Here is a 22,407-nt window from a genome sequence, read left to right as displayed (position 1 = left end):
GAGTTCCCACCCTCATCCTTTAGGAGTCCTACACAGTCAACCTTTCTTTTTTTAGAGTTGATGTACTTGTAAAACTTTTTTGGGTTAGATTTGATATCCCTAGCGATTTGATTTTCAGCTTCGATCTTTGCCAGCCTAATTTCTTTTTTACAATTTTTATTTCACTCCTTATAATTGCTTAGTGCAGCCTCGGTCCCCTCCTGTTTTAGGACCTTATAGGCATTCCTTTTCCTCTTCATTTTATCCCTAACCTTTCTATTCATCCATAGAGGCCTTTTTTTATTCCTAGACATTTTGTTTCCATATGGCATATACATACTACAATATTGATTGAGAATAAGTTTAAAAGCTTGCCATTTCCTTTCAGTGTCCCCCCCTTGTAGTACATTATCCCAGTTCACCAAACTTAGTGCCTGCCTAATTTGATTGAACTTTGCTTTTCTAAAATTCATAGTTTTAGTGGTCCCGCTGCCCCGTGACCTATCAGTCACCAGATCAAACGTTATCATGTTGTGATCACTATTTCCCAAATGTTCTTGAACCTGCACATTTGATACATTATCTGGTCTATTAGAAATGATCAGATCCAGTAACGCATTCCCCCTAGTTGGTTCTGTTACCATTTGAGTCAAGTAATTGTCCTGTAGTGCTGCCAGAAATCTGCTGCTTTTACCAGAATGGGTAGCCTCAATACCCCAGTCAATGTCTGGAAAGTTGAAGTCGCCCATAAGTATGACCTCATTTTTACTTGCAGCTTTTTCAATCTGCTGTAGTAATCGCAGTTCTGCAGCTTCATTAATAAGAGGTGGTCTGTAGCATACCCCAATAAACAATTGGCAACTTTTATTTCCACCATGAATATTTACCCAAACGGACTCCACATCTTCGCAATCTTCTTCCATCTCATCGTTGATGACAGCTGTAAAATAGTTCTTAACAAAGAGACAAACCCCTCCACTTTTTTTCCCTGTTCTATCCCTCCTAAACACATTGTATCCTTTTAAATTAGCTATCCAGTCATGGCTTTCATCCATCCATGTCTCGGTTATTCCTACAATGTCATAGCCTTTGTCATTCAGAATGAACTCTAGTTCGTCTATTTTATTTGCAAGGCTCCGAGCATTGGTTACCATGCACTTTATATTTTTACCACCACATTTACCAATTTTGTTTTCATGAAATGGGCTACTTGAAGTTTTACCAAACTCCTTAATCTTTACACTGTCCTCACCCCCCTCTCCACCCCCCATAATGTTAGGCTCCCACTGTCTTTTTACCTTATCTTGTCTACATATTGAGACTTTATCCTCCCGCCTCCCCCCAGATCCTAGTTTAAAATCTCCTCCAAACGTTTAGCCATCTTCTCCCCCAATGCAGCTGCACCCTCCCCATTAAGGTGCAGCCCATCCCTGCTGTAGAACCTGTAGCCGACTGCAAAGTCTGCCCAGTTCTCCAGGAACCCAAACCCTTCCTTCCTACACCAATTTCTCAGCCACTTATTTAACTCCCTAAGCTCCCTCTGTCTCTCAGATGTAGCACGTGGCACTGGCAGTATTTCAGAAAACACCACCTTGGAGGTCCTTGCTTTAAGTTTATCTCCAAGTACCTGAAAATCATTTTTGAGGACCTTCCATCTCCCACTAACTTTGTCATTGGTGCCAATGTGTACCATGACAGCTGGGTCTTTAATCTGTCAATTCTTTCCGCTACATGCCGAACCTGAGCACCCGGGATGCAACAGACTGTACGGCATTCACGGTTCCTTCCGACAGATTACCCTATCTGTGCGCCTAATAATTGAATCCCCTACCACCAGTACCTGTCTAGCCTTAGCTGCACTCCTATTCCCTTTCTCGTTACAGCTGTCTGCCCCTTGGTTGCTAAGGAGCACATCCTGCTGCAGCATTGCTACTCCTGAATCATCCTCCCCAATATTACACAAACAAGCATACTTATTAGTGAGGGACAACTCGGGACTAGCCTCCCTGCCACTTTTACCCTTACCCCTTCTAACTGTGACCCAACTAGCGGCTACCTCTGCTTCTTGCTCCGGCTTTACTCCACCCACCTCATCTTCACCGGTTCCATCCAGTGTCTGGATCGTGAGATCCAAGCTCTTCTCCATGTTGTGTATGCGTCTCAGTGTTGCGAGATGCTTATTTAGCTCTGCGACTTCCGCCTCTAACTGAGCAACACGCACACACCCAGGGCAACAGTAAACACCCTCAATCCGCTGATCAAGGCATGCATACATGTCACAGGATGTACACTGTACAGCATAGTCCAACATGATGACTATTGTGTGGGGAAATTTTATTTAACCACTTGAGGACCACAGTCTTTTCGCCCCTTAAGGACCAGAGCCTTTTTCTCCATTCAGACCACTGCAGTTTTCACGGTTTATTGCTCGGTCATACAACCTACCACCTAAAGGAATTTTACCTCCTTTTCTTGTCACTAATACAGCTTTCTTTTGCTGCTATTTGATTGCTGCTGCGAGTTTTAGTTTTTATTATATTCATCAAAAAAGACATGAATTTTGGCAAAAAAATGACTTTTTTAACTTGCTGTGCTGACATTTTTCAAATAAAGTAAAATTTCCTATACATTTGAGCGCGAAAGTTATTCTGCTACATGTCTTTGATAAAAAAAAAAACATTCAGTGTATATTTATTGGATTGGGTAAAAGTTATAGCGTTTACAAACTATGGTGCCAAAAGTGAATTTTCCCATTTTCAAGCATCTCTGACTTTTCTGCGCACCTGTCAGGTTTCATGAGGGGCTAAAATTCCAGGATAGTACAAATACCCCCCAAATGACCCCATTTTGGAAAGAAGACATCCCAAGGTATTCAGTGAGAGGCATGGTGAGTTCATAGAAGATTTTATTTTTTGTCACAAGTTAGCGGAAAATGACACTTTCTGACAAAAAAAAGAAAAAAAGAAGTTCCCATTTCTTCTAACTTGCGACAAAAAAAAATAAAATCTGCCACGGACTCACTATGCTCCTCTCTGAATACCTTGAAGTGTCTACTTTCCAAAATGGGGTCATTTGTGGGGTGTGTTCACTGTCCTGGCATTTTGGGGGGTGCCTAATTGTAAGCACCCCTGTAAAGCCTAAAGATGCTCATTGGACTTTTGGCCCCTTAGCGCAGTTAGGCTGCAAAAAAGTGCCACACATGGGGTATTGCCATACTCAGGAGAAGTAGTATAATGTGTTTTGGGGTGTATTTTTACACATACCCATGCTGGGTGGGAGAAATATCTCCGTAAATGACAATTGTTTTATTTTTTTTACACACAATTGTCTATTTATAGAGATATTTCTCCCACTCAGCATGGGTATGTGGAAAAATACACCCCAAAACACATTATGCTACTTCTCCTGAGTACGGCGATACCACATGTGTGGCACTTTTTTGCACCCTAACTGCGCTAAGGGGCCCAAAGTTCAATGAGTACCTTTAGGATTTCACAGGTCATTTTGAGAAATTTCGTTTCAAGACTACTCCTCACGGTTTAGGGCCCCTAAAATGCCAGGACAGTATAGGAACCCCACAAATTACCCCATTTTAGAAAGAAGACACCCCAAGGTATTCCGTTAGGAGGATGGTGAGTTCATAGAAGATTTTTTTTTTTTTTGTCACAAGTTAGCGGAAATTGATTTTAATTGTTTTTTTTTCACAAAGTGTCATTTTCCGCTAACTTGTGACAAAAAATAAAATCTTCTATGAACTCACCATACTCCTAACGGAATACCTTGGGGTGTCTTCTTTCTAAAATGGGGTCATTTGTGGGGTTCCTATACTGCCCTGGCATTTTAGGGGCCCTAAACCGTGAGGAGTAGTCTTGAAACCAAATGTCGCAAAATGACCTGTGAAATCCTAAAGGTACTCATTGGACTTTGGGCCTCTTAGCGCACTTAGGGTGCAAAAAAGTGCCACACATGTGGTACCGCCGTACCCAGGAGAAGTAGTATAATGTGTTTTGGGGTGTATTTTTACACATACCCATGCTGGGTGGGAGAAATATCTCTGTAAATGACAATTGTTTGATTTTTTTTACACACAATTGTCCTTTTACAGAGATATTTCTCCCACCCAGCATGGGTATGTGTAAAAATACACCCCAAAACACAATATACTACTTCTTCTGAGTACGGCGATACCACATGTGTGACACTTTTTTGCAACCTAGGTGCGCTAAGGGGCCTAACGTCCTATTCACAGGTCATTTTGAGGCATTTGGATTCTAGACTACTGCTCACGGTTTAGGGCCCCTAAAATGCCAGGGCAGTATAGGAATCCCACAAGTGACCCCATTTTAGAAAGAAGACACCCCAAGGTATTCTGTTAGGAGTATGGTGAGTTCATAGAAGATTTTTTTTTTTGTCACAAGTTAGCGGAAAATGACACTTTGTGAAAAAAAAAAACAATACATATCAATTTCCGCTAACTTGTGACAAAAAATAAAATCTTCTATGAACTCATCATACACCTAACAGAATACCTTGGGGTGTCTTCTTTTTAAGATGGGGTCACTTGTGGGGTTCCTATACTGCCCTGGCATTTTACAGGCCCAAAACTGTGAGTAGTCTGGAAACCAAATTTCTCAAAATGATTGATCAGGGGTATAAGCATCTGCAAATTTTGATGACAGGTGGTCTATGAGGGGGCAAATTTTGTGGAACCGGTCATAAGCAGGGTGGCCTCTTAGATGACAGGATGTTTTGGGCCTGATCTGATGGATAGGAGTGCTAGGGGGGTGACAGGAGGTGATTGATGGGTGTCTCAGGGGGCGGTTAGAGGGGAAAATAGATGCAATCAATGCACTGGGGAGGTGATCGGAAGGGGGTCTGAGGGGGACCTGAGGGTTTGGCCGAGTGATCAGGAGCCCACACGGGGCAAATTAGGGCCTGATCTGATGGGTAGGTGTGCTAGGGGGTGACAGGAGGTGATTGATGGGTGTCTCAAGGTGTGAGTAGAGGGGGGAAATAGATGCAAGCAATGCACTAGCGAGGTGATCAGGGCTGGGGTCTGAGGACGTTCTGAGGTGTGGGCGGGTGATTGGGTGCCCGCAAGGGGCAGATTAGGGTCTAATCTGATGGGTAACCGTGACAGGTGGTGATAGGGGGTGATTGATGGGTAATTAGTGGGTGTTTAGAGGAGAGAAGAGATGTAAACACTGCACTTGGGAGGTGATCTGATGTCGGATCTGCGGGCGATCTATTGGTGTGGGTGGGTGATCAGATTGCCCGCAAGGGGCAAGTTAGGGGCTGATTGATGGGTGGCAGTGCCAGGGGGTGATTGATGGGTGGCAGTGACAGGGGCTGATTGATAGGTGATTGACAGGTGATCAGTGGGTTATTACAGGGAATAACAGATGTAAATATTGCACTGGCGAATTGATAAGGGGGGGGTCTGAGGGCAATCTGAGTGTGTGGGCGGGTGATTGGGTGCCCGCAAGGGGCAGATTAGGGTCTAATATGATGGGTAACAGTGACAGGTGGTGATAGGGGGTGATTGATGGGTAATTAGTGGGTGTTTAGAGGAGAGAAGAGATGTAAACACTGCACTTGGGAGGTGATCTGATGTCGGATCTGCGGGCGATCTATTGGTGTGGGTGGGTGATCAGATTGCCTGCAAGGGGCAGGTTAGGGGCTGATTGATGGGTGGCAGTGACAGGGGGTGATTGATGGGTGGCAGTGACAGGGGGTGATTGATAGGTGATTGACAGGTGATCAGTGGGTTATTACAGGGAATAACAGATGTAAATATTGCACTGGCGAATTGATAAAGGGGGGTCTGAGGGCAATCTGAGCGTGTGGGCGGGTGATTGGGTGCCCGCAAGGGGTAGATTAGGGTCTAATCTGATGGGTAACAGTGACAGGTGGTGATAGGGGGTGATTGATAGGTGATTGATGGGTAATTAGTGGGTGTTTAGAGGAGAGAAGAGATGTAAACACTGCACTTGGGAGGTGATCTGATGTCGGATCTGCGGGCGATCTATTGGTGTGGGTGGGTGATCAGATTGCCCGCAAGGGGCAGGTTAGGGGCTGATTGATGGGTGGCAGTGACAGGGGGTGATTGATGGGTGGCAGTGACAGGGGGTGATTGATAGGTGATTGACAGGTGATCAGTGGGTTATTACAGGGAATAACAGATGTAAATATTGCACTGGCGAATTGATAAAGGGGGGTCTGAGGGCAATCTGAGCGTGTGGGCGGGTGATTGGGTGCCCGCAAGGGGTAGATTAGGGTCTAATCTGATGGGTAACAGTGACAGGTGGTGATAGGGGGTGATTGATAGGTGATTGATGGGTAATTAGTAGGTGTTTAGAGGAGAGAAGAGATGTAAACACTGCACTTGGGAGGTAATCTGATGTCGGATCTGCGGGCGATCTATTGGTGTGGGTGGGTGATCAGATTGCCCGCAAGGGGCAGGTTAGGGGCTGATTGATGGGTAGCAGTGACAGGGGGTGATTGACAGGTGATTGACAGGTGATTGACAGGTGATTGACAGGTGATCAGGGGGGATAGATGCATACAGTACACGGGGGAGGGGGTCTGGGGGGGGTCTGGGGAGAATCTGAGGGGTGGGGGGTGATCAGGAGGGGGCAGTGGGCAGGGGGGGGGATAAAAAAAAATAGCGTTGACAGATAGTGACAGGGAGTGATTGATGGGTGATTAGGGGGGTGACTGGGTGCAAACAGTGGTCTGGGGGGTGGGCAGGGGGGGGTCTGAGGGGTGCTGTTGCCGATCAGCGGGCAGGGGGGGGGGAAATCAGTGTGCTTGGGTGCAGACTAGGGTGGCTGCAGCCTGCCCTGGTGGTCCCTCGGACACTGGGACCACCAGGGCAGGAGGCAGCCAGTATAATAGGCTTTGTATACATTACAAAGCCTATTATACAATGTAAATGCGGCGATCCGGGTGCTAGTAACCCGCCGGCGCTTCCGAACGGCCGGCGGGTTACTACGAGCGGTGGGCGGAGCCAGTCCCCGGCGGCTGATCGCATCACGAATGACGCGATCGCCGCATAGCCACTCCCGCAGCCGCCCCCGCCGATGGGCGTATTGCGGTCGTTTGGGCCCAGTCTTTGCCGCCGCCCATCGGCTGGGGGCGGTCGGCAAGTGGTTAAAGTAAACTGTGGCGGTAAAAGTGATAAATGTCAGAATGTAAATCAGAGAGGAAAGATTTTACAATGGACAAACACTGACTAAATCATTTATACATAATTGTTGTAAAAATTAAGCACTTTTTTATTACATTATTTTCACTGGAGTTCCTCTTTAACCGGTCCCCCTTCCCTCAGAACTAACCCTTAACAATACCTCCCCATGCCTAACCTATAATAATACCCCCTACGCCTAACCCTTAATAATTCCCACCATGCCTAATCCTTAAAAACTCCACGCCTAACCTTAACAGACCCCCGCCACCAATCCTCAGGCATTTCAATAATGTTAGGGTGCCGCCATAGATGCCATTATAAAATGTGTCTATACGGCACGGGAGTCCCAATTTCACTGTATAGCCACAAGTTATAATACGTTTCTGCCGATGGCGGGTGCCCAAATCTCCCGCTTCGCTAGTGGTCGCCCTATTGGGCTCTTCCTGGGTGCTCCTCAGTCCTGCGTCCTCTTTGCCTTCTGCAATTTAAAAATGAGTGAAAGGGTGGACATCTATGCAAATTTCTATCCTGAAATGTGCAGAGCTTGATCAGAATCTGTAACTGCTTATCAGTTAGTCACCAGCTGACATATGTAATAATGTTAACATTTACACAGTTTTACATACGGTAAGTTAGGCCTCTTTCAGGCGGACGACTGAACTGTGTGCTTTGCTCAGCTATACTCAGTTCAGTGTAGTCTTCCACGAGTGCTATAGGGGTACAATTTAAATGCAGCTGAATGGCAGCAGTTGTAAAACCGCATCTGTCAGTGCTTGAAACGTGGTGGCGTTACTTCACGGCAGAAAACTGCAACATGTCACGTCTGAGCACCGCTGCGCTAAGATTTGACTCGCTTGGAGTTCCGGGCACTAACAAATGCCCAGTCGGGGCACGAGAAGAGCTGACAGGTGGTGAACCCCCAGCCTTTAGCTGCCCATCTGAAAGAGGCCTTAAAGGAGAGGTTGCCCTCCATCATCTCAGTAAAGCAGTATATTATGGCATGGCTCAGACTGCCATAATGCTGGAGGCTCAAATACTTTTTCTGGTAATCCAGGAATAAAAAGATGGTCTAGCTGTAGTCACATGACTCTGGCTAATTTAATACAGGTGTTACATATGGGGACAGGATATTTTTCATTAGTGTTATTGTAATTTCTCCCTCTTTGATCAGCTAACCTTAAATTATCTCCTTAGAAAACAGAAGCCTCTTCCTATAGCCTGACCTCAGCCTTCCTTCCATACCATTAACTCCTTTCTGATACCCAACCACAACCTTCACCCTTATTGTTAACCTGTCCTGATGCCTAACCTCCATCCCAGTTAACCCATTACTGATACTTAAATCTAACTTTCACACTTGGATACAACCTTAATCCTCTGGCTAACATTTAAAGCGAAACTCTTCGTACCCAGGGCCGGTTCTGTAATGAAATGTGAAACATTTGCATCAGGCAGCAGAGATTACAGGGACAGCATTTTTGTACTGTGTTTACACTAACAACATGCAATCAGAGTAGGAAGAGAACCAGACTCACAGCCAGCCAGTGTGCTATTGTGTTGAGCTGTGCGATCATCCCAAATCAGGGTAGGGGTCGCATCCTCACAAGTTTGCCTCAGGCAGCAAAAAGTCTAAACCCAGCCCTGTTCGTACCTTATGCCCCAACGCAAACCTTACTAAACGACACCTACCTGGCAAGTCTGATATTCATGTTTTCTCGTCTTTACCCCAGTTCCAGATCCAAGATCTAGGGAGGTTAAATCTCCTATTTCAAAAAGATGTTTGGGGATTCTTTTGCATCAGTATTGCTAAGGTGTTTAGGTGGTGTGGTGGAGGTACAGGTAAAAGTATTTTTAAATAAAAAATGAACTTCTGCTTTAAAGAGGAACTCCAGTGAAAATAATGTAGTAAAAAAAGTGCTTCATTTTTTACCATAATTATGTATAAATGATTTAGTCAGTGTTTGCTCATTGTAAAATCTTTCCTCTCCCCGATTTACATTCTGACATGTATTACATGGTGACATAGGCCTCAATTCACTAAGCTTTATCGAACACTTTATCAAACGTTTGATAATTTACCTCGTGGATAAAATCTTATTTTGAATTCACAAAAGTGTTATAGACTTATTGAACATTTTATCGATAAAACATTTGATAAATATATAACACCTTAGTGAATTCAAAATTAGATTTTACCCATGAGGTAAATTATCAAACGTTTGATGAAGTGTTTGATAAAGCTTAGTGAATTGAGGCCATTGTTACTGTGGGCAGGTTATGTAGCTGCTCCTAGCTGTTTTGGCTGTTAGAGACAGCTGTAAACAGCTAATTCCTGTCTGTGAACATTGTTACATTGTGGCAGTTTGCTCAGAGTACCCGCGGTACTCAGAGCTTCTTGTGGGAGGGGTTTCAGCACAAAATCAGTCATACAGCGCCCCCTGATGGTCTGTTTGTGAAAAGCATTATATTTCTCATGTAAAAGGGGGTATCAGCTACTGATTGGGATAAAGTTCAATTCTAGGTTGGAGTTTCTCTTTAAGGAACTTTGGTAACCAGTATGAGAACAGCGATATGCCTTTATTGCTTTTTTGTGTTTTTAATACCTTATTATCCTAATTATAAAATTGCAATAAATAGTAAAAGGAATTCAGTATTGATGCTGTTAGATATTCCCTTCCCTATCTCTGCTGATTGCAGTTAAAGTGAACCTGAACTATTGCTCAGGAAAGAAGAAAAACCAAGAGAAATGCATCCTGTATGTATTTAGAGAGTTTAGCCTGTGTAATTCCCCTCATTTGTGTCTGATCACAAGTTGTTATTTGAACTCTCCCCTGTGTCACATGACTGCCACGGCAGAGATAGCAGATAAACTTAGTTGAAAGCACAGGAAGTTAACAATACGTCTGCTTCCATGAATCAGGAAGTGAAAACAGCGCAGATTTATTTTAGGATTTATATCAGCTGTAACAAATACATTTTTTTTGTTATTTTTTTGGGTTATTATGCTACTGCATATCTTTTAGAACAGAGAGGACGTTCTGAGTTTAGGTCCGTGTTAAAGGATACCCGAGGTGAGGGGTAAATGGAGAGTGCCATATTTATTTCTTTTTAAACAATACCAGTTGCCTGGCAGTCCTTCTGACCCTGTGTCTCTAGTACTTTATTAGCTATAGACCCTGAACAGGCATGCAGCAGATCAGGTACTCTGACTCAGGTTTTACTGGATTAGCCATATGCTTGTTCCAGGGTTTTGATTCAGACACTACTTAAGCAAGAAGATCAACAGGGCTGCCAGGCATGTGGCATTGTTTATAAAGAAAAAAATGGCACCCTTCATTTATCTCTCACCTCAGGTATTCTTTAAAAAGCATTAATAAAGAAGGAATTTAGTGCATATACTACCCTGCATTAAGTACATCACCCAGAAGGTGGCGATATTAGAGCTACTTAATGAGAGAAAATATCACTCAACACCTTATTACTTGTGGTTAGCACCTCATTATCGGCATATTATTGCGGCATTATCACAGCATTATTTGTACTTCTCAGACAACTTTATTGTTTTAGGGTTTAGGGCACAGTGTACATGCAGCATATGAAATTAACATAATTTATAGTGTATGATTCAGTGCAGTTTATGTGTGATCACTGGCAGTAAAATATACTAATACAACACAGCAGCATATCACACCTGACCTAAGACTAGAATACATCATATAAGTCTATTACAGCATGTCTGGTTACCCTAAGCCACTTAGAAACACATTATGTATGCTTAAAGAGGAACTGTACTGAAAATAAAGGAATTAATAAAACTTATTTTTATAATATTTATTTATACATTATTTAGTCAGTGTTTCTAACATTGGCCTGGCAAAGATCAGCATACACCACAGCTGGTTTGCTATCAGATCTTTTTTCCTTTTAAAATAATACCAGTTGCCTGACTCTCCTGCTGATCCTGTGCTTCTAATACTTTTAGCCACAGCCCCTCAACAAGCACTGAAGTCAGACTGGATTAGCTGCATGCTTGTTTCAGGTGTGATTCAGCCACTACTGCAGCCAAAGAGATCAGCGTGGCTGCCAAGCAACTGGTATTGTTTAAAAGGAAACATCTATATCCCTCTCAGTAGTACATACTGAAGGTAAAATGCTAGTGTTAGAAAATGGGGCTAAAGCCAGATATATTGCATCATTAATCAGGTACTAATTTTAAAGAGGATCTGTAACGTCAGAGGGGGTCTCGCTGCAGCCCTCCGAACAGCCGGCAACAGACCCGACTGTCAGTTCAATGTTTACCTTTGCTGGTTCCAGCGGGGGCGCTGTGGCTGCTTTCGGCTCCGAACTACACGGAAATATCCGATCTCAGTCGGGTCCGCTCTACTGCGCAGGTGCCGGAAACTTGCGCCTGCGCAGTAGAGCAGACCCGACGGCGATCGGGTATTTCCGTGTAGTTCGGAGCCGACAGCCGTCAGAGCGCCTGCGCAGGAGCCGGGAAGGTAAATATTGACGTCATCTTTCACGGAGGGCTGCAGCGAGACCCCCGTGGGACAGAGGACGGCGTGGGAAGCCTCATTAGGATCCGGAGGCTTCCCCCACCTGAGGTGAGTACCCCCCAGGGGATCTTTTTCATGTTACAGAGTCTCTTTAAGACTGTATTGTTGCAATGCCATATGCAAATAATGTAAAATATTTCATCTTCCTGCGTTCAGAGATCTCTGTAGATGGAGAAACTTGTTACTTGGGAGGAAAGCTATGGCAAATTTGGAGAAATTAATAAAGGATAGAGATGTTACTTTACCAACAAAGATCAGAATAGTTAAAGCTCTGGTCTTCCCAGTAGGAGCATACTGCTGTGAAAGTTGGTCTACAAATAAGGTCATGCGTAGAAAAATAGATGCTTTTGCATTGTAGGTGTGGAGAAAGCTACGAAGAGTTCCCTGGATAGTGATGGCAAGAACTGTTCATAGGTGAACAGTTCGCGACAAACAACAGCAAACATTTACAAAGTTCGAATTTGCCCCATGTTAAAGTCTGGGGCGAATATGAACATTGTGCAACGGGTTCGCTGTTGTTTGTCGCAATAGTCAAATAAGGTAAAAAGATTTATTATGCACAGGCAATGCGTTTTATGGGTCTGAGCATGCTTCCTCAGGCCAAGACAAGTGCCGCAGTACCAATAGCCAATAGTATTGAGCACCTCACCCACCTCCCTTTTTACATTTTTATTTTAATCTTATTTTATAACATGGGTGCCTCTTTACCTATATTGTTTGCACACCACCCCCATCCCATCAAGGTTGTAGGGGATCCTTCTGGTGTCACAGGGTGGACGCCATTGTGACATTTATCTAAGAGACCCACCACATGCAGTCCTGTTGTGACACCCCAAGTGGAGTCAGGTTCATTGTCTCCACCTGCCCCAAAAGGTTGGCTGCCCCTATTGAATACATGTCAATCTCTGACCCGCGGGTCAAATTTGGCTCTCTGAGCCATTAAATTCGGCCCTCAAGTGGTTTCCCCACTTTGCATTATGTATGGCCCACTCTAGACCGCCAGGGAAGCTATATTGGAAGTGAAGCCCTAGAACACCAGGGAAGCCATATGAGGGAAGTATTATACGGGAGAACAGAGATGCCAAAAGGATAAAAGAAAGCTAAATGAGCTTAAAAACCAAATTCTTGGTAAATAGAGGAGGCAGTGGTGGACTTACCTCCTCCAAGTAGACACACGACTGTAGTAAAGACAGTCAATATATTTTAAATATTAACTCCAAATATGCAACGCGTTTCGCAGGTTCGATCCCGCTTCATCAGGCAATAACAACGGAGCAATAGCATATGTGGTCAGTAGAAGAGGCCCTTTTTCTCATCTACAGAGAGTGACTTCTTATTCCTGAGTGGGGTCAGGAAAATCTCCCCACCTGCCTTTACAGTGGTTGCCTAATGGTAACCCTGGTTTGTGAGTATTAATATTTACTCTATCTAGTAACCATTTACCAGTACATATTACACTATTGGGGCTCTTGGTGTTCCTTGTTTTTATATGAGGGAAGTATAGGGAAATAACTGAACACTAGGCAACTGTATAGGGGAGCAAGGGGGGCCTTTAGACACCAGGGAACTGTATAGGGGAGGGAGGACCACTAGACACCTGGGAACTTTATAAGAGAGGGAGGTGGCCAGTAGACATTGAGGTTGGCCCGCGACTTAGTCCCAGTGTACAATTTTGGACCCCTTTGTATTTGAGTTTGACACCCCTGCCCTATTGCAACCCAGCTTTGTGAGTAGCCCTTTTTTCACTAGCTACTAACCATTCACTAGCTACTAACATGCTGTGCTATTTGGGCTCCTGTTGTCTCTGTGTATTTTTTCCCTGAGGGTGTCAAGACACCCCACTCTTCTATGTTCTCTAGAAGGATTTTCTATTGAAACTCAAATACTTTGAGTCTTGGTGCATGCACTCACCCGCAGTGTTATTCTCCTGTATGATCTTACAATTTTTTCTTAGGGGTTCTGAAACATAAATCTATTACTTGTTATGTATTTTGCTTTTTTTATGTAGCTTGATGTGTTTCTGCGAATACTGCCTAGTGACGGCATGATATAAGGGGCTGTGCAAACACATCTCAACTGCATGTCAGTCCTTTTATGGGGTTTGGCAAATGCATGGAAGGAAATGAATCTGCATGCTGAGTACCAAGCTGTTTTCTTATGTCAAACAAATGTTATTAAAATCTCCCACATGCAAATGCAAGTGTTTGAATGTGTTTAAAAAGGAACTTTAACCCAGGATTAGACTTCATCCCAATCAGTATCTGATAAAACTTTTTCCCACGAGAAATCTTCACCTTTTCCCGGATAGATCATCGGGGACATCTGTATGGCTGATACTGTGGTGAAACCCCTCCCACGGTGTGATGTCATGACCATAATAGTTTCCTTTCTGTGAACCTTCAGTGTTCTCCCCAGGCTCTTTTAGCCGGGTGCTCCACCCGGCTAGATTTGGTGACCACCCGGCTGTCATCGGCTCACATCCTCAACTCCTCCTATACTGTAAGCAGAGTTGCTCTGCATTTTCCTCTCGCCCCACCCAGCTGCTTTTTCATGCCTCCCGGCCAGGGCCGGGCCGAGGCATAGGCTGGAGAGGCTCCAGCCTCAGGGCGCAGTGTAGGAGGGGCGCACAATTCATTCAGCTGTCATTCCTAATTGTGTTTGAAGCAGAAAGAAATAAGAAAAGGAGATACATGGAAGTGACTACAAGCCATATAACTAGAGATGAAGGTGTTGGGGGCCCTGTGGCGCCTCTTAGTCTAATAGCAATCAGTGTGTGACGGCTGGGGTGGAGGGATGGAGGGGCGCACTTTGGTGTCTCAGCCTTGGGTGCTGAAGGACCTTGTCCCGGCTCCCAGCTACTATTTCATGCCACCCGGCTGGAAAAAAATTCTGGGGAGAACACTGACCTTGTTGCATTGTGGGAAATAGTGTCTGTGTCCAACTGCCAAACAACCAGTATCTCCCTCCGTTCATATGTATATCTATAAAAAAAAAAACTACCTTTTGGCCTATCACATTGTTAGGGGGTGTGGTAATAGATATTGGCAGTTGGTGCTGTCTTGTTTTTTACTTGTCTTCCAGCAGTAAAGATGATGACGGACAGGCTCATTGTGGCTCAAACAACATGAACAAATTCCTTGGCGGATATCAATAATTTCTTGATCTCTCTTCTATTTTTTAACTTCTCACTTTGCAATGTATTGATTTTTTATTATCGCCCTACTATTATTTGTTCATCTTTAAGTGTTTTCTATGCAATGCATGTACCTAGCTGACTATAGCTTGATTTTCGCTTGTGGCATACACTTAATGAACCTCTTCTTAACACAGGAAATGGCCAGACCTGACAAGAGCTTGTGTGTGAATGGAGTCAGCCTGAGCGGTGCTTTTATCCTTGGGCTAGGTAAGTGTCTATTGGTTTGATTCACATTATCACATGACTTACCTCCACATTATCTATAAAGTAGTCCTTTAGCACTTTCCGAGCAAGAAATTCACAGAAATTTAAGGTGCACACACACGTATGAGAGTTGTCTCCTGCAGGGATTCCTAAGCATAGGAACATTTACATTGAGGGAACAAATTTAGGCATTGCATATACTGTATGTATGTTTGAGGCCTCGGTGTGCGTCGGTTGTGGGCCCACACATGGCCAGTCTGGATTAATTACAGAAAGGTCATTTTTGCATAGGATATATGCTGGGCGATTTGGCTGAATATGTGGCAGACAATAGTCAGTGGTAAAATAAATGAGCGCTCTCTGTGCTGATCCATGTTTCTATGTTTTTATTGAGGTCTTTGTGCATTTGAATTGTCACACAATAAATTGGAACCTCTTTATCTATGCACTTGAAGCAGACCTGGGTTAATTTTTTGATTAAAGGACAATTATAGCAAGAGGTAGGTGGAGGCTGCCATATTTATTTCCTTTTAAGCAATACCAATTGCCTGGCTATCCTGCCGATCCTCTGCCTCTAATACTTTTGGCCATAGACCCTGAACAAGCATGCAGCAGATCAGATTTTCTGACCTTTATTGTCAGATCTTACAAGATTCGCTGCATGCTTGTTTCTGGTGTAATTCAGACATCACTGCAGCCAAACTGGTACTGTTTAAAAGAAAATAAATATGGCAGCCTCCACACACCTCCTTTGAATGAGATAGATAATGTGTTGATTTTTGTGCTGAGTTACTAATGGACTAGGTGTAGCAATATTCTGCATTGGAAACTAAACCTAAACCTTCCAATTCAGAACTGATCTTCAGATAGTCAGTGCTTTGTCAGAGTTCACACAGACAGAAAAAATGATACATGCTTTGTGACAGAGAGAGACTTCAGTACATGGTCATCAGCTCTAACGGCATGTTCACACTTAGGGCGTTTTCTGGATTTTTTTAAGCGCCGGCGAATTTGAAAATCACCCTAAAAGCGCTTGTGCAATTATTCCCTATAGAATGTTCACATTTGAGCGGTTCGATTACCAAAGCACTGTCTGTACCATTTTCAGGGCGATTTGGCTTAATTGAAGGTATAGGGAAATCACAAAATGCTTGAAAAAGCGCTTTGTACAGTATAGCGATTTCCCCAGCGCTCTCATAATACATTGTATTTATTCATTTCCGTTCACTTCCTGAATTACGTCATGAAGTGAAAAAACGAATAGCTCTGCAAAAGCGCTTAGAAAAGTGCGTTATAAAAAAATCGTAACGCACAGGTGAGCGCCGGCAGCCACTAAAAAAAAAATCACACACAAGATTGCAAAACGCTGGCGTCAGCAATTGTGATTTATGATATGAACTAGGCTTAAAGCAGGATATATTAGACTAGTAAGTATGAACAGACTCAGGCCTCAGTCCCACTATGCAATGCAGATGTCTGTCCACAGCACACAACACCTGCACTGCTGTCCATTACAGCACTGGCACAGGACAGTGCATTTGAGTACAATGTGTGGTCTCAAAACACACTGCTGTGTAAGGCTTGGTTCACACTGGCCTAAAACACGTTCCTCTTAGCGGACTGTAACGGAATGGACCATAACAGATGTGAACAGTGTGACGGACGGTTGCGAAGCCGCAGCCGCGTCCTTGAACCGCCCGTGCAGAACATGCGAATTCTCTGCATCGATGCGGTTAAGATCGATAGAATCTAGATTGGTTGTGTAGGAGCATCTGCAGTCAATCTGGGCTCTCTTTTTTCTCAGCAGATAGCTAGCAGTACTTATGCTGGGAATACACGGTTCGTTTTTGCCTTCGTTTAAACCTTCGATTCGTTCGGTAAACGAATCGAGTGTTGAAAACGTATGTGAAAATAGTCATTATCTCATTATAGTTTCGATTAATAGACCCCAAAAACGAACGACTAGTGATCGAACATGTTTGATATTATCTCTCTTTATCCATCTAATCGAGCCATTGGTAGGCTTGATGGCTGTTCAGATCGATTATATATTCGTTTATGCTAGTCCGTCCCTGTAAAAAGGGATTTTCGTTTCGTTTCTTTGCAGCCTTCGATCATTGGAAAAACGAAACCATCAGAATCGAAAAAAAAACCGAAACCGTGGGTGGTGATATTAACCGTATGACCGATTATTTCGGGATCGAAAAGGACAAAAGGCACAATCGAAACGAAGGTTTAAACGAAGGCAAAAACGAACCGTGTATTCCCAGCATTAGGTGCAGGATGTCTTTTGATTTGTTAATTAGCTTGGGCCAGGCCTGTGTCCAGGGAAAATGTTTATTTTTAATTACCTCAGACAGAGGTCAATTGCCCACCATTTGGTGAGCCTTTTCATACAGGGAGAGCAAGTAAGCTACTCCCAGCAGGAAGCCTATTCCAAACCTGCTTCCCACAGACTGACGGCACCGCAAGGGCAGTTGCAGGTGTTATATAATTTTTTGCCTATTTGCAGAATACCGTAAATAGGGTAGTTATGAGAGCAGTATTATTGGATCTGTAGGGTCATGCTGAATCTCTTGATACCAGATGAGTGGGGCCCGGGGCCCCTACAACCCAGTTATTAAACTTCTCAGGAACTGAATCCTCTACCCTAAGCAAGTTTGGTATCATATGAACTGGCATATTCTGAGGTATATGAATATGTGATGGTCATGTGTGTGCGGAAAGCGTAAGCCGAGATATGACAAATGTCATATTTGGTGGGCATGGGAAACACACCCAGGGAGCTAACCGCGCCTGTCCAACCCCTGGGCTGTACTTGAGACTCCACCCAAAGATGTACATTGTTCAACAGTGTCTGCGAGGGACCCCTCCCTCATTTCTCCATTTTCCACCTTCATGAAAGCTGCTGCCACTTTGAGGAACAAGTGGTAGCCATCTTGTTTGGACTTGCTCTGGAACAAAAGAACTTTGTTACTAACTGAACTGAACCAAGAACTTTATGATTTTCCCAGAACGGACATATTTCCACAAACCCTAAGTATTTCCTCCCTTTTTATTTCATACTGGCTATTAATGTTTCAATAATTGTTGATTTTAATGATTGTCTGTATATATGAATTATTTATATTGCACGTAAATAAAGACTTTATCAAAGTGTTTACTGTTCCGCTACACCTGCTATACAGCCATACACAGAGTCGCTACTATTATTGATATCTAGACAGAATACAGCGTGTTTTAACCGTTTTATTTGCAGGATCAGTCAGTCAGTCGGTAGGGACCACTGGCCCATACCAGTGGTGGTGGCAGATATACCCTGAAATAGTGTGTGAAGTGTATTTCCGTAACCCACAGGCTCCCTTCTGGTTTGTCTGCGGCCAATTCCCAACGGTTTCTTCGCATTGACTGCGACCACAGTTTGCACGATCTGTGCGCTGGAATCGTTTGGAAGGCATTTCGCGTTCCAGCCACCAGGGCTCGTGTGACAAACAGATCCTATGTTAATCAATTGGATCCGTTTACATTGCTTTGTTCAAACAGAACCGTTTTGTCTGTTCCAACTAACGGACTAATTGCGCTATGCGGTCAGCGTTGGCAACCATAAATCTTACTGCAGGTAATAAATCGGCCACGGAGAGATAAACTGTGGGTTAAAGATACATACACACGCATGACTAAAGTCAGATAACGACCGCCTCGGCCAATATTTAAGGGTGTGTACAGCAGCCCCCAACCATCGCCCCGCAAGCAATTTGCCAGGTAGATCAACTTGGCTGGACAATTATATTGTGCACGGCGCTCCACCGTCCGCCATTTACCTTAACCTTAAAGCTAAGTACACACTGACCAACACAGACCAACCTGCAGCCTGATTATCATCTGACTTTAGTCTGATACATGATAATCAGGCATGTGTACGCGTGCAAACAACTTGATCAGCAACTGATAACAGGCGGTTTGATCAAATCAACTGTTGGATCTATGTTGGTCTGATATCTTGCAGTTGGTGCGTGTGTACAAGTTGTTTGAAAACTTGTACTTGTTTTGAATGGGTAGTCTTGCGTGCCTAGTATGTTAATTGAGTTGGTTGTTAAACCAACTAGGCGTGTGTACGTACAGGTCATGTGGTTCGTCAGGCTGTGTGGTTCTTCATGTTGGTCATGTGGCTGTGTGCATGTTGAATGTATGAGCCTTTAGGTAGATCAGAGATAACCCATGAGATAAACAGATTAGAAGAGATAATTTATTAGATGTGTGCTGTGATTAAATCCTATTTTTACTACTTAAGACTTTTACATACCATGTAATTTCCCTGTCAGATCAATGATCATCTGCTTCCGACCGATAATCGAGATTTGAGATCAGTACTGCACCAAAATCAATCCCTTTCTCAATCAGGAGTAGAGTGTTGTACCGTGTTAGCCATGAGTAAAAGCAAGAAGTTTTGAATCAGGATGATACCATTTATTGGCTAACTTAGAGATGGATAAACAGTGAGCTTTCGACTTATACAAAGCCTTCATCGGACTGGTTCCTGACCAAAACTGAAAAACACAGCTTATATACACTGACATACAGAGGAGAAACATTATTTAGCAAACATACATGTAATTAGATGCCTCAACTGTTACTGAGGAGGCTTTCCCAGGCATCCTGGCTAAATTGATAAGATCGATAGAATCCTCAACATGACATGAAGCAGACTCCGGTGATGGGGAGACAATCAGAAGGAGATTGGACATGGTGGAAATGATCAAACGAGGGGAAATTGCATGGTGTGTACCAAATATTAGATTTCACTGCAAGCTGGGCAATTTTTTTTATTTTTTATTTTGCTCAAGTCCTCCCTCATAGGCAATAACATTTTGCACTTAAGAAAAAAAGAAACCCTTATAAAGCAGCACCCCTTATAAAGCAGGGTAACGCCCACGATACTAGTGGGGTCGTTGTGAGGGGGGCTCCTCATCACTCCAACCAATCTGATGCTGATGCCACCATACTTATACCTGGGCTAAGTATCCTAATTTTTGTTACACTATGCACTTCATCTAGTGGTTGTTTCCACCATCTGTTGCACTTTGCCTGTTCTTGTGTGACACTTCCAGATCTGAATAGTCCAGACCTGCCTCTTTTGCTGTTGTATTTTTATTTTTGTATCTTTGCACCTTATTTATGGTAGTCACTAATGTTTACTGTTCACCTATACATAGTTGAGTACTAGGCAACAGGTCATTGCTTATACTGAACCCGGGTTCAAGGGTTGCACAGGGAGCCTTGTTGTTCCCGTGTGCAAGTGCACAGTTAGACTTAATTGATCAAACCCATTATTACATGATTGCATCTGATATTAATGGAAGTGGAGTACTTTTATGGGTAATTTTAAATGTTTTTATTTTTTGATGTTACTTGTGATTATACACTGTGAGATTTTGTAATAAAGAATTGTTACCGTTTTTTTCTACTATATACACTGGTATTCCTCATATTTTGGAGTGGTGTTGCTTTATAAGGGTTTCTTTTCTTCTTAAAGAGGAACTTCAGCCTAAATAAACATACCGTCATTAAGTTATATTAGTTATGTTAATTAAAATAGATAGGTAATATAATCTCTTACCCACCCTGTTCTAAAAGAACAGGCAAATGTTTGATTTCATGAGGGCAGCCATCTTTTTGGTTGAAAGGAGGTGACAGGGAGCATGAGACACAGTTCCAACTGTCCTGTGTGCTGATCACCCCTCCCAGTTGCTAGGCAACGTGAATAACAACATAGGAAATCCCATCATGCTTTGCACAGCATCAGGGAAAAAAAGCCCGGGCAGTTTTCTTTGATGGGTGGAGCTTAGCTAAAAATGTAGCTAAAAATGATGCTTTAGTAAGAAAAACAACGTTCTGATGCTGTGAAACTGTTAAAGAAACACCAAGCCTTTTCAGTTCTGCTGAGTAGATTTTTAGTCCGGAGGTTCACTTTAAGTGCAAAATGTTTCTTTCCAGGGCTGTGGAGTCGGAGTTGGGGTCGGAGTCGATGAGTCGGGGCAATTTTGGGTACCCGGAGTCGGAGTTGGAGTCGTTGATTTCATAAACTTAGGAGTCGGGAGTCGGATGATTTTTGTACAAAATCCACAGCCCTGTTAAGTATTAGACTAAGGAGTCGGAGTCGAGGACTCTGAGTCGGAGCTATTTTGGGTACCCAGACTCGGAGTTGGAGTCATGGTTTCATAAACTGAGGAGTCGGAGTCAGAAGAGTTTTGTTCCGACTCCACAGCCCTGTTTCTTTCAACCCTAGCACACTCTGTCTCTGCGAGTTGTGCGGTACAAACCATGTTTGACTATAGGCAATAACATTGCTAAACATTCTACAAACAGCACAAGTAAAGTAAAAACATCTTTATTTCCAAGCATACAGCAACAAACTAATTTCCAGTAACACAATTAGTATTCTGCAAGATAATCTTTTTGGGTAACATTTAATGTGCAAACAGTTTAATAACATTCTTCTATTGTGTCTTCGGAATATTGAATGTATGCACTTAAATATTGTCATTAAGGGTTAAGTCTGGACTAAGAATAGAAATAACTTGCAGAGAGAGGAGGCTGGGACCTATCCTGAGCTTTCACTGAGGCCGGTTTTACCCTGGATGTGTGCGTTTGCGGTGCGATGCTCCTGCTGCACTGCATCGCAAATTCTAGCACCTGCGTTACACTGCGTTAATGAGGAAATTGGCTGCAAAAAAACTTTCAAAAACAGCTCTCTACTACTCACTTCCTGTGGCTTGAATGAGTAGTGAGAGCATGATGTTCCGTTGCAGGGCTTGGTTGCTAAATGGTGGCCTTGCTATTTTGATTTTGTAGCGCACCTCGCCCCTTCATAACTGTTCTGCAGCCATGGTTTTGGCTACAAAAGGTCCGCTTGTAGCTAGCAGACAGGATGGATGTCACAAACCACCATCGCCAACAGTTAAAAAAAATACCTGCGTCACCATTGACTTGAATTACTTCTGGCGTCACCGCGGATGCCAAGCCATAAGGTGCTGCAGACTTTCCGGCAGATCGGATGGTTCCACCGCACCGTATTAACTCTGCAAGGCTTTATAGACTTACATTGCATTTGCGCCACCTTGCGGTAAGGCTGCAAATGCCAGTGTGCAAGGGGCCTTAACAAAATCTTATATATGCATAACATTGATTTTTATTTTTTTCTTTACAATTACATACCAGAGTTTCTACTTCTACTAATACATTTATTTCCTGTGCAAATCATTTTCTGTAAATTTTGTATATAA

The 22,407-nt window shown here is 43.4% G+C and overlaps 1 long non-coding RNA gene across 5 annotated transcripts in view; it reads left to right on the top strand.

The window, feature by feature from the left end:
- LOC137562945 (uncharacterized) overlaps nucleotides 1–22,407 on the top strand; it is a 197,026-nt gene that overhangs the window by 3,864 nt on the left and 170,755 nt on the right. For all 5 annotated transcript variants that reach the window (XR_011030219.1, XR_011030218.1, XR_011030220.1 and 2 more), the window contains exon 2: nucleotides 15,055–15,127. This is a non-coding gene — a long non-coding RNA (uncharacterized lncRNA). The remainder of the gene's footprint in view (nucleotides 1–15,054; nucleotides 15,128–22,407) is intronic.

This window comes from Hyperolius riggenbachi, chromosome 3, assembly GCF_040937935.1.
Source record: "Hyperolius riggenbachi isolate aHypRig1 chromosome 3, aHypRig1.pri, whole genome shotgun sequence".
Classification (NCBI taxonomy): Eukaryota; Metazoa; Chordata; class Amphibia; order Anura; family Hyperoliidae; genus Hyperolius; species Hyperolius riggenbachi.
Note: the sequence above shows the minus strand (reverse complement) of the source record. Positions and strands in the feature narration are given on the sequence as shown.